The sequence below is a fragment of the Palaemon carinicauda genome, chromosome 13 (assembly GCF_036898095.1).
Source record: "Palaemon carinicauda isolate YSFRI2023 chromosome 13, ASM3689809v2, whole genome shotgun sequence".
NCBI lineage: Eukaryota > Metazoa > Arthropoda > Malacostraca > Decapoda > Palaemonidae > Palaemon > Palaemon carinicauda.
In genome coordinates, this window is record NC_090737.1 from 5,157,982 (window position 1) to 5,172,642 (window position 14,661).

Genomic DNA, 14,661 nt, shown 5'->3' on the forward strand with positions numbered 1-14,661 from the left:
GTAAGGGTAAAAGAGACTCTTTAGCTATGGTAAGCAGCTCTTCTAGGAAGACATTCCAAAATCAAACCATTATTCTCTAGTTTTGGGTAGTGCCATAGCCTCTGTGCCATGGTCTTCCACTGTCTTTGGGTTAGAATTCTCTTGCACGAGGGTACACTCGGCCACACTATTCTGTTTCATTATTCATTTTCCTCACTGGGCTATTTTTTTCTTTTTATCTCATTGGGCTTACAGCATCCTGCTTTTCCAACTAGGGTTATAACTTAGGCATATGAAGTGCAGGTTAGCTAGGCTACGTTTTCCATCGTAGACTACATAAAAATATTTTCTTTTAAATGAAATTTTTTGGGCAGAGACAAGTTAATGTTAACAAACACATCACACACCAAAATTGTAAGTGAATAACTTTTTTAATCTTGTTTTTAACTAAAGTTTCGCTATCAATAAAATATTTTCTTTTAAATGAAATATTTTTAGCAAGTTAATGTTAACAAACACATCACACGCCAAAATAGTAAGTGAATAACTTTTTAATCTTTTTTAAACTAAAGTTTCGCTGTCAACAACTAGGCCACCAGCCTCCTATTTCTCTCGCTCTCTCTCCCACTATGTAAGATCACGAACTGATTCAATTAATTCAGTAACATCAGAAGCTTTTGAGATAGCAAGATCTGTGAGTGCTCACGTACTACCAGTAAGGAGAAGCAGGATCCATTGCAAGAACGAATTCCAAAGACAAATGACCACATCATAAATAAGGGATAGTTTTGATTATTCAATTTCTTTTCTGTTCAGTTCGTGATAGATTTTATTACTTACTTACTTACTTACTTACTTACTTATTTACTTACTTACTTACTTACTTAATTAATTAATAGCAGTAAGGATAACCAGGTTTCATTGCAAGAACGAATTCCAAAGACCACATCATAATTAAGGGATAGTTTTGATATTTGATTATTCAATTTTTCTGTTCATTTCGTGATAGATTTTATTACTTACTTACTTACTTACTTAATAGTTTCCTGGTACTATCACTCATGGAAACTTTGTGCACTGTAGGACCTACAAGATATGTTTTTCATATACATTCTAAATTACCAAATCTACATGATCGAAATAATGTAGAAAATTAGGGAACACTTCAAATATTATAGAAAGGTAGAGGAAAAAATCAACCACCCCCACCCCCCTCAGATACCATTACTACGGTAGTCTTGGGTAGTGCCATAGCCTCTGTACCATGGTCTTCCACTATCTTGGGTTAGAGTTCTCTTTCTTGACGGTACACTTGGGCACACTATTCTATCTTATTTATCTTCCACTTGTTTTGTTAGTTTGTATAGTGTGTATAGGAAATATTTATTTTGATGTTACTGTTCTTAGAATATTGGATTTTTTCTTGTTTCCTTTCCTCACTGGGATATTTTCCCTGTTGGAGCCCCTGGGTGTATAGCATCCTGCTTTTCCAACTAGGGTTGTAGCTTAGCAAGTAATAATAATAATAATAATAATAATAATAATAATAATAATAATAATAATAATATTAATAATAAACCCATCTTGAATGTTTACTCATGTAGCCTACATAAATGTTTTTGTTGTTTTACTTGCTTTTACCTTAGTTTTGGTATATTATATATTTTAGTCACGCGTTTTTAGTGACTATATGTTACATGCATATGTACGATCATATTTGCTAGCATAAATGCAAGCAAACATCGCGTAGAGAACGCCACAAGTAAACATATAAAACTTTTTTTTTTTTTTTTAATATCTCTAAAAACAGATCTATTTCAAAAAGATTTAAGATGAAACTGACAAAATGAGATGCTATATTCGTTGAATGTTTTGTGGGAATTTCTATTTTCAGATTGGGAGGGTATCTGATAGCGACAATCTTGGGCAAGATAACAACAGCAGCCTTTATCTTTTGCGATTAGAGTTAGCTAAACAATACCCAGAATAATCATTCGTTATCTAAGCGTAGTTAGGAAATGCCTATGAGTATTGGAATGTAGTATTTCGTAGGGGAAATCCTATTATTTCTTAACTGTTTTCTGTAGTTAATTTCCATAAATTATCTTCTTCTTCTTCTTCTTCTTCTTTTTTCTTCTTCTTTGTCTACATCTTTTCCCACTTCTATGTGGGGTCGATGTTTCTGGTCAGCTTTCTCCATCTACCTCTGTGCCACACTTCATCACCGGTTAATCTCCCCCTAGGCTGGGACCTCGCCCGATTTTTCGGAGGGATCAGGCGAGGTCCCAACGCGTCGCCTAAAGGGAACGCCCTAGCATTAATTTCATTCTGATTATACTCAATAACCATAGTTGTTTTGGCTAATTTTTCATGGCCGGATGCCTTTCCTGCTGCCAACCCTCCCCATTTACCCGGGCTTGGGACCGGCACCAAGTTGAGGCTGGCTTGCCCCCCCCCCCCAGTGGCTGGGTTGGAAATTATCATGAATCATAATTAAATATTTTCATATAGTCTCAATGATGTATATCTGTCAAAGTGGTTAAAAAGATAGGTTTAGTTAAATATAGCCTCCTGGCTAGTACAACGGGAACGTGTTTGCCTAGCATTTGTATGACAGCAGATCAATCCCAGCACGGGACCGTGAGTTTAAGCTGTTTACTGGGGAGGCCACTGCTGTGGCTAGGCACCACAGTAGGGCGTTGGACTTGCCCGCAAGGCTGACGTTCTGGTGAGCATCTATTCTGATGAAACTGGAACTTGAACTAGACACCTTTAACCATTAGTTAGAATAGCCATTGGAAACAGTGAGAAGGTATTAGGTTGGCCATGGCACCAGCTACCTGTTGAGATACTGCTGTTAGACAGTTGTTGGGTCCTATGAGTGGCTTTAAATATTTCAATTGTTCATTACTTCTCTCTTAGTTTATTTAGTTCCTTATTTTCTTTCCTCTCTGTGCTATTTTTTCCTTGTTGGAGCCCTTGGGCTTATAGCATCTTGCTTTTCCAACTAGGGTTGTAGCTTAGCAAGTAATAATAATAATAATAATAATAATGATAATAATAATAATAATGTGTTTGGAAGTAAGCAGAGCAATGAGAAATCCAATCTCTCTCATTATTATTTTCTTGAAGTTAAACCAACTATACTAAATTTTTTTAATGAGGCGCATTTGCACTGACTCGCAGCGGTGCCCTTTTAGCTCGGAAAAGTTTCCTGCTATCTGATTGGTTAGAATTATCTCGTCCAACCAATCAGCGAGCAGGAAACTTTTCCGAGCTAAAAGGGCACCCCTGCTAGTCGGTGTAAATCCGCCTCACTAAAAAGAATTGACTATAGTTTAACTATTTGGTCCCAAAAATATTAAAACATATTTGCAGGACCTTGATTTTTATGAAGGTGCTTGACCCAAATTATATTTTGCCTTTGTTTTGCTTTTTTTATAAAGACAACTGATTTTTCAGCTCCTAAAAAGGGGTTCTTTTTGTACTTTTTATAGAATTGGCGATATTCTTCATTGAGTAAATTATTTTTACACTGATTTCTAATAAATACGGTAGTTTGAAGAGTACTGTTTTTAAAGAAAATGGAAATAAAATGCAAATGATTATACAAAATGTATTAATAAGAGCCACATTTCATAAAGATATTGCTTTGCAAATTTATTGAAAGATTCTCTAAGAAGAAGTTGCTATTCCTGGCCATCGGTGCCTAAGAAATTAAAGAATGTTATATTCTAAATTGAAAAACAAAATAATTAGAATAGTTAAAATTTATAATCACAAATATCCTTGTAACAATTAAAAATTCATATCTGTCAAAACCATCTGTAAAACTTTTGAAATTGCAGAATAATTGTTATTGTTATTACTCTTCTTCTTCTTCTTCTTCTTCTCCAATGGCAGGTTGAGTTTGAAAACTGGAAAGTTGATGCTAACTGATACTATTCGGTTCAGTCAATTTATTAAAGTAATTAATCTAGGAAGTGTCAATCGCTTATGTTTTGGAGTACGGATATTATATTACACCGCAAGGCTATGGAGCACCTGATTAAAGGTTGTGGAGCCCTTGGAGGAGGAAATTCCCCTAATATGACTGATGGACGTCTGAGGTAAATGACCGTGTTTGGGTTGTAATAATTGCTCTTTTAATCAATTTGCATTAATGAGAGTTAATTTGGCATTAATTTAGGCTTTGAAGATTTTATATGATATTTATGGAGGAGAGGATATTGTTAAGGTTACCTATGAGGTTAGGAAAGGCCATATTAGACTGATTTTCAGAATCTCATTTTTGACTTGCTCATCTCCCCTGTATAATGAGATCAAGTCTCTCTCTCTCTCTCTCTCTCTCTCTCTCTCTCTCTCTCTCTATATATATATATATATATATATATATATATATATATATATATATATACACACACACACACACACACACATATATATATATATATATATATATATATATATATATATATATACAGTATACATACATATATATATATATATATATATATATATATATATATATATATATAATGTATAGATATATTTTTCTGGTCATTCATCTCTCCATCGCTCAGGTAGGAGGAGAAGGAGTATTCATACCTTTGTGAGAGTGGGGAGCATGTGTGTGTGCAAATCTAAATATTTAGCCGTTATTTTTGATGGGTCGTGTAAATTAGTACTTCTACATTAGATGTCCTATTATGTGAAAGTAATGTTTATTAATTTATTTATTCTTGAAATAATGATTGTGTAAGTAGCCAATGACAATAAATAGGTGTGTAATCAATTCTGCTTCAGTCGGAGGGAAAGGGTACCAGACGAACACAATGATAGAATTTTTGTCATTACCAGCCAAGCAAACGAGCCGTGTGGGATACTGCGACAGCTGTTTAAATTTGTTTTAAAGGCATTAATCTTTGGCACCGTCATTCAATTAGTTCATTACGCATGTTGCATAAGATTTTTCATAATGCTGACCATCCTTTACATTCAGATCTCCCTGGACAATTCTACCCTGTTCGTAATACTAGGCAGGCAGTTAATTCTAATAGCCAGGCCTTCTCCATCATGAGGCTCAATACTACACAGTATTCTAGAAGTTTTATTCCAGCTGTTACCAAGTTGCGGAATGATCTTCCTAATCGGGTAGTTGAATCAGTAGAACTTTAAAAAGTTCAAAGTCGGAACAAATGTTTTTATGTTGACCAGGCTGACATGAGTCTTTTTATAGTTTATATATGACATATCTGTTTTTGACGTTGTTAATAGTTTATATATGACATATCTATTTTGACGTTCTTACTGTTTTTAGAATGATTTATTGTTAATTTGTTCTCATCATTTATTTATTTCCTTTCCTAACGGGGCTATTTTTCCCTTGGGCTTATAGCATCTTGCTTTTCCAACTAGGGTTGTAGCTTGGCTAGTAATAATAATAATAATAATCTGGGTTATTTTGGACATTTTAATTGCTATAATTTGTTATCATTCTTTGAAAGGCAATTTCTTAATTTGTTTAATAACTATGAAATATTTTGTGTCAACAAATTTCTTTGTTAATCCTCTATTTTTTTTTTCTCAGAGACCAACTTGCATGGATGCAGAACAATTGGAATAGTTGAAGACGGATACATTTTGGAAAGTCTAACTAAATAAAAAGGAGTAGCCTACAAATTGATCGAACAGACAAGATATATCGCCAACATCTCTTTCCACCATTGTGACATCCAATAAGCTCCTGGATGGCAATAAAGGAAGTTCTCAACAGTTGTCTACTCCACCTTCAGAAATGTCGAAGTTGCAAGATGATTTGACTGATGTTGACATTGCACCGGAAGTAGAAAACTGGGATTAACCTGTTTTGATCTCCCTTCTTGAATGCTCCGATGGAGGGTTTCTCAAGGGGCCAAACAATAGGGACAAGACCTAAACTGCAGAGTTCATTTAGTGTTTGTTTTCATCAACTGAAAATCATTAGGATGAACTGACGGAAAAGCTGGATAAGGTAAGCAAACAAATTGTTTGTTAATTTGCTTTCAGAATTCTAAAGTAATATTATCACAACATATTAATAGTATGCATATATTGTAGTTCACATTATGCTGATATGTTGTTTTAATATATCCAAACAAATTTAACAATTGTGTAAAGTTATCAATGTGATTACAATCATATTTCTCCTTGCTTTTAATTTATTTGGTAGCTATGTATTTGTAAGTCTTTGAACAAATAAATTATAATACCAGAGAGATTGATGTCCTTGGAGGATTTTTGCCTGTAATGCTTCCTAATCCAAAGATACAGGCAGTGAAATTGTTTTTAGAATTTGCCAGGAACCTTATACTGGAAGTGCCTTTCACAGACTTTAAGAAAAGTGTTTGCAATAAATATTTATTTAATAGGTGCAAAACAGTAGAAATGAATGGCCTACTGTATTTTGAAAATATTTTATTTTGTAGCAAAACAGGTCTTGACATAGGAATAACATATATTTGGAGAGGTGCTGTGTGGTCTCCAAGAACTTTCTTGTGAAATGCTAGAAAAGAAAATCCAATATGATGAGAAAATACCAAAGAATTATTGTCCTCCCTGCTTTAGGGCTAGTTTAGCAATGTGTATTATGCAAACTTAGTAAGTATAAGGAAGACATATGGATTCAGGCTCTATCGAATTTGTTACCGCAATTCTTGTGCCAAAATATATCTGACACTTTGCTGAAAACAAACACTGGTACATTACCAGAGTATTAGTGTGCGCTCGACTACCATCTTTTGAATTCACCAAGGAATGCATGAGGTTTCAAGGCCACTCATGAATAGAAGAGACAAGGGACAGTGACAATGATCTAGAGACTAACCATATATCTATATGATCAACACCCAAGGCTTCCCCCTTCACCCAAGCTAGGACCAGGGAGGGCCAAGTAATGGCTGCTGATGGCTTAGCAGGTAGACCTATAAGCTCCCCCAAACCTCCCATACTTAGCTTACATGGATGGGGAGGTTGCAGACACTACAAAACACTATACAGTTTAAGTGGAATATCTCCCATCCAGCAGAACGTCCCGTTTCCAATAGACAAGTTTCCCGTACCAGGTGGTCATTCATCCTCCTTAACCTTCAAGTACAGTCCACTTTTAAGTTAAGTACAGTTGGTACATACAAGGTCCATTTATTCTCTTATTTAAGTGCAAGAGTATACACAAGCCCCACTATGTCCTGGGATTGTTTATTTCCACTGGACCGAAGTTAGGTAAAGTTGGGCCGTTGAAAATAGGTCTCAGTAAGCGTCTGAAGTACAGTATGCTCAATTTGGAGTATTCAGAGTATGATTGATCTGGAGCAAGAACAGGACTGTTAGTGACCATCACACCCGTGGATAATAACAAAGTACACTACAGTATACCTGATCCTCTGAGAAGCGTAAAGTGAGCAAAGTATTTGGTGGCATGCTGCTCAGTTTGTGGTAAAGAACCCTGCTGCTGATCGCTCGCACACAAGGCATTTCTGTGCTCATAAGAGCACTGAGAGCGGTCTTGGGTGGTCACTTGTTCCTATTCTGAGTCGAACGAGCGTGTCTTAACTTCCAGGTGCATGAACTGGCTATGTGGGGAAGGAAAAGGTGACCTTGTTCACCCTTGAGCGAGTGCTTGGGAGTATTACCTTTGGCTTGGAAGTCGCAAGGAGAATGAACAAGCATCGACCAAGTGAGTGATCTATTGGTGGCCGGTCGTGAAGAGACTGTGGATCGTATTCCTGATCATGCTCATGTAAGGGAGTGCTTCTTTGCTCGACTAGTCACTGGTTCCTCTCACCCCACCATGAGCCAAATTCTTTCCCTTCTGAGTTGGAGTATCCATGTGGAGAGAGACAGAAGTTTACATTGATCATCTATCAGAAGGGAGGGATGAAAGGTATCAACAGTGTGCATGTTCAGTTTGGAATTAACACCAAAAGTGGGAGTGTAATCCACATATCGTGTACCGAGACACTTTCCCAGTCTTGGTTGGTTCTAAATACTGAAGCGCTTCTCTCGCTTTCTTTTTCTCGTAAGAGAAAAGTGATCAGTCGGGCTTCCAGGAGAAGGGGGAAAAGAAGGGCTGTGCCTGTCACCCTAACCAATAGTGCATATTCTTGGTTTGGTACAAGACCGAGCACCAATAACAGGAGAGGAAGCCTGTATCGCGTAACGAGATGCCTTCCCAGTTTGGGTTGGTTCTCGGTACCTCTCCATCTCTTTCATGCATAAGCATAGAGAGATTGATCCGTCTTATGCAACTCCTGTCAATCAATCTTTCTTGACTTCGATTATATCTTCTTGTTAGAAGTAGCTACGTTTGAAGAATCTAACAAAGAGTAGGCAAAGGAAGAGGAAGAACTAGAAGAGAAGGATGAGTGTACACTTCCCGCCAGCAGTATTTGGAGTTGAGATCTTGGTAATCAATGATGATCATCCCATGAAGGAACTTTAAAAAACAGTAGCAACAATACAAGCAGGTATCACACCCTTCAGTGCCGTAACGTGAGAAGCAGGATTTGGAAAGACTTTGCCTGCTGTCTAGTGTGCTTGATATTCTTGTTCTCCCCATGAATGCAGTACTATACAGGCATTGTATACATTTGTGCCAGAAGCATCTGCCACACTCAATGTCTCTGCTGTTTCTTCTATTCCTCCTTTGCCTGGCTTTCCTGTTGACTAATCTTTTGCTGCACCACTACAATGGCATATCTATGGTTTTGCAGGCTTTGCCTCCTGCTTCTGCCTACTTCACCGTTGCCACTGCCTTTGCTGAGCTGATATGCCATTGTTGCTACATCCAGTGGGTGTTTCCACAAACACTCTTGCAGCCACATAAATTGGAAAATATTTTGAAGTTTTGTATCTCAATTTGCCAAAGGTTTTACCATAGGTTCTACTTTGGTAGTAAAGTAGTCTGGTCAGGGGTTCATTCTTGTCTATCTGAATATTTTGATACGAGATCTTCCAGAGATTGTGACAGCAGTAGATATGTTTGTTCTGTTTGCTATCACAGCCACTGTTCCAGCAGATTGAATGCCTTAATGGCCTCTTAAATTCATACCACCTTACAAAGGCATCAACTCCCCATTCTTGCTCTTACTTTCTTTACTAATGTTGTATCAACGTCTAAGCAGGCAGCTATACCTTGCCACCAAGAGAGAGAATGTTTTCCACCGATAATGATCTCTTTGGCCCTTGCCACGTCAGACAGTAGGTCAACCAGCTTCTGGCTGGCTAAGCAAAGGATGTCTTAGGTTTCTAGGACTCTCCTAAGAGTCCTAACCTCCAGGTCCATTTCTACTCTGGTTTCTTCTCATTCCCTATAAGGACTATCTTTGACCCATCCTTTGATATTTTCCAATTAGTCGAGTATCCTGATGAAGAAAAGTGGGCTCTAGCTGTATAAAAAGAAACCTCTATCTTTGATGTCATTTGACTTGATCTGAGAGCTCTCCAACTTGCAAGACCTTAGGTGGGAAGTTGATATTATCAGTGGAACCAAGAGCTTTTAGGCAGATGTTAAGCTCTGTATGGAAGGTGGAGGGACCTTTAGGGTCTTCACCATATCTAACTGCATGTCAAGATGGTTCTATTATTTGTTTTTAAGGTTGCTCTGTGCAGGTGTACCACTTTTCCTTATCCACAAAAGGCAATGCCAAATTAATTCCTGCAGTAAATGTGACTACTGCTGTGAGACTGACATGATGGACAGGTTCCTCACTAGCTTGAGTGGGTCATCATTGCCTTCAGCTCTCTTCTGGTAGAGGAGGTCAAACCATCAGCAGTGACCTGAAGGACTGGAGGATGATGCTTTTGCCACACATAAAGTTGATGTAACCATCAAAGCCCTTTCTTCATCATTGAAAATTGGAGACCAGCTCAACATATTCGTGTTTCTTGAAATTACAAGTCGGACTCATAAGCTAGTGACTAGGATGGCCCTAATAAATGTTCTCAAAGATCCCAGGCATCAAAAGATTTCAGAACACTTCAACACCTATCAAAGAAGCACCGAGTGCACTTTTCCGGAAATTTGGATGTCATGGCAGAAGAAAAGGGTAGAGCAGCTACAATAAATGTCAAATAGTAGGTCACTACCACCCTTTTTGGGAAATAAGTTGCCTCTCACAACGCACCCTATAGATTATGTTATGTATGGTGACAGGAGGGATTGGTTCAAGATCTTAGATAACAAGATGGGGATGATTGTGGAGCTCATGATCAAGGAAGTGTAGGATAAGTCATCCAAATTTTAGTTTTCTGGTTTTGGTCCAAGAGATCACAGATACATCTTCCTTCGTTCAAGTATTTATAGCAAAGACACACTCCCTCTGTTTCAGACGTCAGGTTCGAGACTTTGTTGACACAAACCAGGATGAGATGCTTTTCAGTTTGTGAAAGCTCTACTGTACTATCTAAAGAGAACTATGCATCTCAAATTTGTGTCGACAACTTTGTTTGTACTAGCAAGAACAATGGGGGAGGTATCCAATAACAGTTGCTTTCTGGTACGATCAACCAAAAGTGTGACTTGCTTAGTATGGGGATGAGTGTACAGTTTGAGAGAGAATTCATGTCATCGGTCATCGTTAAGTCTTGTAGACAAGAAGATCCTATTAGTCTCATGGGTAATTTGGGCAGTGATTTACAAGTATTAAGACCACATTTACTTATCTACAGAATGTACTTTCTCCTTGAGTATTGTAAGTGTCTTTTCAACAAGTACAGCTTTCTAATTCTCTTGGAACTTTGAAGCATCTTGTTTAAGGTATGAAGTTGGTATAAGCTTAAAGACAAAAGTTAAATTCATAACCTCTTTCTCCATCCTTTTCCTGGGGGTCTGGTCTGCATCCAGACTGAGAGTAAGCTGCCTCGGACAAGTATAAAGGTAAGCTAAGTAAATGAGTACTCTTCTTACAAACTTGAGTATGATAGTAAGCAACTCCTCTTCCTCTTTTTAGCAATGTTAGAGGATGGACGATAAAGTCTAACCACCCAAACCATTTCTCATTTTTGGCTTTGTGAAATAGAAACCCTACAACACCCTATTTGTTTCCTTAAGGAAGATGAGGCTTTTCTCAGTTGTATTAAAAGTTTCACATGAAACTTGTACCTGCTCAAGCTCCTACAGCTTCAACATATGATCCTGATCAAGAGGTTGCAGGAGTCCTCTTTCCATGATCCTTATGGGACTTCTTATCACCACCAAGGAAGCTTCCCACCAAAAAAAAATGAAAGTTAAATCACTTGTCATTCACAAACTACCTTATTAAGTTTCAAATGCATCCTGAATTATCTACATAAAAGACTCAGCATTGCATAGCTAGGAAAAATACAAGTTATTTTAAAAATTTGCTATTTAGTTATGAGGAGTTTGAAACATTCAAAATACTGTACAGTTTTAGTTTTCATTCACATTTTGGTTTCACATTTGATACAGAAATATCACTTTAAAAGACCTATAAGAAACTAAAGACCTTTGCATCCAATGATTCAAGTACAAAACCGAAAGGATAATTACACTAAAATATTTTTTTCTCAAAATTTAATCAGTTCTCAAAATACAAAAACTACCAACCACTATTAACATCTTAAAATAAATTACACCAGAATTACCAATTCATAGCACCCAATTTCACTGTATTGTATAAGCAATGCAAATCTTACAAAATTACAGAAGGTCTTACAACTTACAAACTTAATTGGTTGCAAGAAGCTGTTTGTTTTTGTTAAATTTTGTCCTAGGGTAGACCTAACTTGAATCCAATGCCTATGATTTCCAGCTACACAAGTCAAAAAATAGTCAGATTTCATATGAAATAGATTTCAGGTTATTACAAATGTCATTTTGCTTACTGTATTAACCCTTTTACCCCCAATGGACGTACTGGTATGTTTCACAAAACTCATCCCTTTACCCTCATGGACGTACTGGTACGTCCTTGCAAAAAATTGCTATTTAAATTTTTTTTGCGTATTTTTGATAACTTTATGAGAAACTTCAGGCATTTTCCTAAAGAATGAGACCAACCTGACCTCTCTATGACGAAAATTAAGGATGTTAGAGCAATTTAAAAAATATATATTGCAAAACGTGCTTGAAAAAAAAAAAAAACGCCTGGGGCTTAAGGGTTGAAAAGTTCCAAATAGCCTGGGGGTAAAAGGGTTAAATGATATAGTTTTATTACAATATATCTTTAACTTATCTTTATTATTTTCACTTGAATTTTTTTGTATCTTCGAATGTTTGTAAGTTAGGAACCTTCTGTAATACAAAGTATCACTTACGTATAAAAATATGTCATGGCACATTGAAAACTAAGCCAAGTTCGTAAATTGTGCAGGTTTGGATAAAATTGTGGCAAGGCACATGTACAACTGAACTAGATTTATAAAAAAAGATAATCGCACGTACAGTAATTGATGAAGACAAATAAATATGCGTTACAACAATTATTTTGATGAAGGCCTTCAGATAATAAGATGCCTATCTTTCTAAACATGTACAATATACAAGTAGTATATATGACATATCCAAATACTGTACTACAAAGTTACCTATGTTAAGGCGGGTTTACACGATCGAACAGTTCGTCAAACGCGGTTCGATAGACAAGTGTTTGAAGTAATGTTCGAACATTTGAAAGGGGTATTTGGTTGTCAAACGGTTCGAAGAAAGTCTGTTCTCGCCTGACTTTTGTAGACTGGGCTTCATTGTTCACAACCCTTATGCATTTGTGGCTGATTCCACCTCTTCGAACCGTTTAACAAGCAGGTTCGACAACTGGATTTGACCATGTAAACCCCGCTTTAAACCATGCTCTCCTAAAATTTAATATGCTGAATAATAACAACCAGAAGCATGCTGTTTTCAAATCAGGATACTACGTTATCAGTAAGAAAACACCACGGGGCCATTGCATACCTACAGTATAAATGCGTTAACTATGTTGTAATTAGAAAACACAGCAAACTTATAGAACAACCAAAGATGAAAGTCTTCAGTATATCTCTAGACTACTAGTTAGAAAATGAAGGCATTGAGAAGAATTAAGAAATTAAACATCTCATATCAAACAATGATATATACAAATACTTTGAAATTAATGAATATTGATAAAGGAATGTCACTAACAAACATGAAATACTGTACATTACCTTTTGGTTATAATTACTGTGGTACAGTACAGGTACTTCATTTGATTATTTTCATATTTACTCAGATTATCATAATCACAAGTGTAACTGCAATGCAATGGTACTCTACATATCATAAAATTGCTACGATTGCAGATTGATTTGAGGTTTTCTGGCATCAATAACGATTATACTGAAAGCACCCAGAAAGTACAGTCTCTCTCTTTCAATTTTTTTAATTGCAATATACATTTACATTACAACTTATATAAAATTTTGTATTAACATAACTGATGTTGGTCCTCACACAACCTTTATAATAAGTAAATCACAGGTACATTTACTTAAGCAATGATACAAAATACACTCGACAAAACAGGTTAAGGCTTTTTAATTGCAGATCTAACATTATATATTCTAAGCATATGATTCTCACAACCTGAAACTTAATTTCTTCCATAAGTATTGCCCTCCATCAGATTTAGCGGATAGAACTAATAATTTAATATGTTATTCTAAAAGTAAATTTTTACTTTAAATTTCTGAGCTTGTCCTTAAATTAAGTCCTTATAATATAACAGCCTCCTTTGAAAATGACATCAAAGCTAACAGTTGACACAAAATCTACAATAAACCAAACATAAGAAAATCATAAACTTAATTCATGTCCAAAACATGAGAACAATACTGAAATAAAAAGATTATATAATCATTTCAACAAGTTGCATTTTGACTTATCAGCATTTACTAAACAAAAGAAAACCATAAACTTAATTCATGTCCAAAACATGAGAACAATACTGAAATAAAAAGATTATAGAATTATTTCAACAATTTACATTTTGACTAAGAACATTTATTTCTTTAAGCTACAGTATAGTACAGTACTGTATTTCAAAATAACTCAAGACCATTGTATGCGTGGCCCAATTTTTTTTTTTTTTATTTTACAATTCAAAATAAGCTTTGGTAATTTCTGTATCAAAGTAGCATACGGTTAGAACTGTATCTATCATACTTTATTGAAATGGAAAAAAAGGAGGTAAAATAATGCAATCATATAAAGCATATGGTGCATGAGTTTATATATATGAATAAAAAAGAATATGGTTATCTTATTTGAACAAATTAAACAAACTAAAGCTTCCACACAATTAAGAATTACCACATCAGCTAGACATATCTGGATTATTTTTTGAAAGCATGCACATAAACTTATGACATCAACTAACTCATCTTTTAATCACAACAGATTTAATATATCTCGATTATTTTTTTAAAGTGTGCACATAAACTTATGACATTAGCTAACTCATCTTTTAATCACAGCAGATTTAATATATCTGGATTGTTTCTTTTTAAAGCGTGCACATAAACTTATGACATCAACTAACTCATCTTTTAATCACAGCAGATTTAATATATATGGATTATTTTTTTTTCAAGAATGTACATGAACTTATGACATTAGCTAACTCATCTTTTAATCACAGCAGATTTAATATATCTGGATTATTC

The 14,661-nt window shown here is 35.8% G+C and overlaps 1 protein-coding gene across 2 annotated transcripts in view; it reads right to left on the reverse strand.

Moving 5' to 3' along the window:
- LOC137651880 (D-beta-hydroxybutyrate dehydrogenase, mitochondrial-like) overlaps nucleotides 1-618 on the reverse strand; it is a 14,223-nt gene extending 13,605 nt beyond the window's left edge. Inside the window, exon 1 of one of the 2 annotated variants that reach the window (XM_068385089.1) lies at nucleotides 528-618. The gene's annotated coding sequence lies outside the window, so the exon portion shown is untranslated. The remainder of the gene's footprint in view (nucleotides 1-527) is intronic. The other variant, XM_068385088.1, reaches the window with a different exon arrangement.
- Nucleotides 619-14,661: the final 14,043 nt, after the last annotated feature.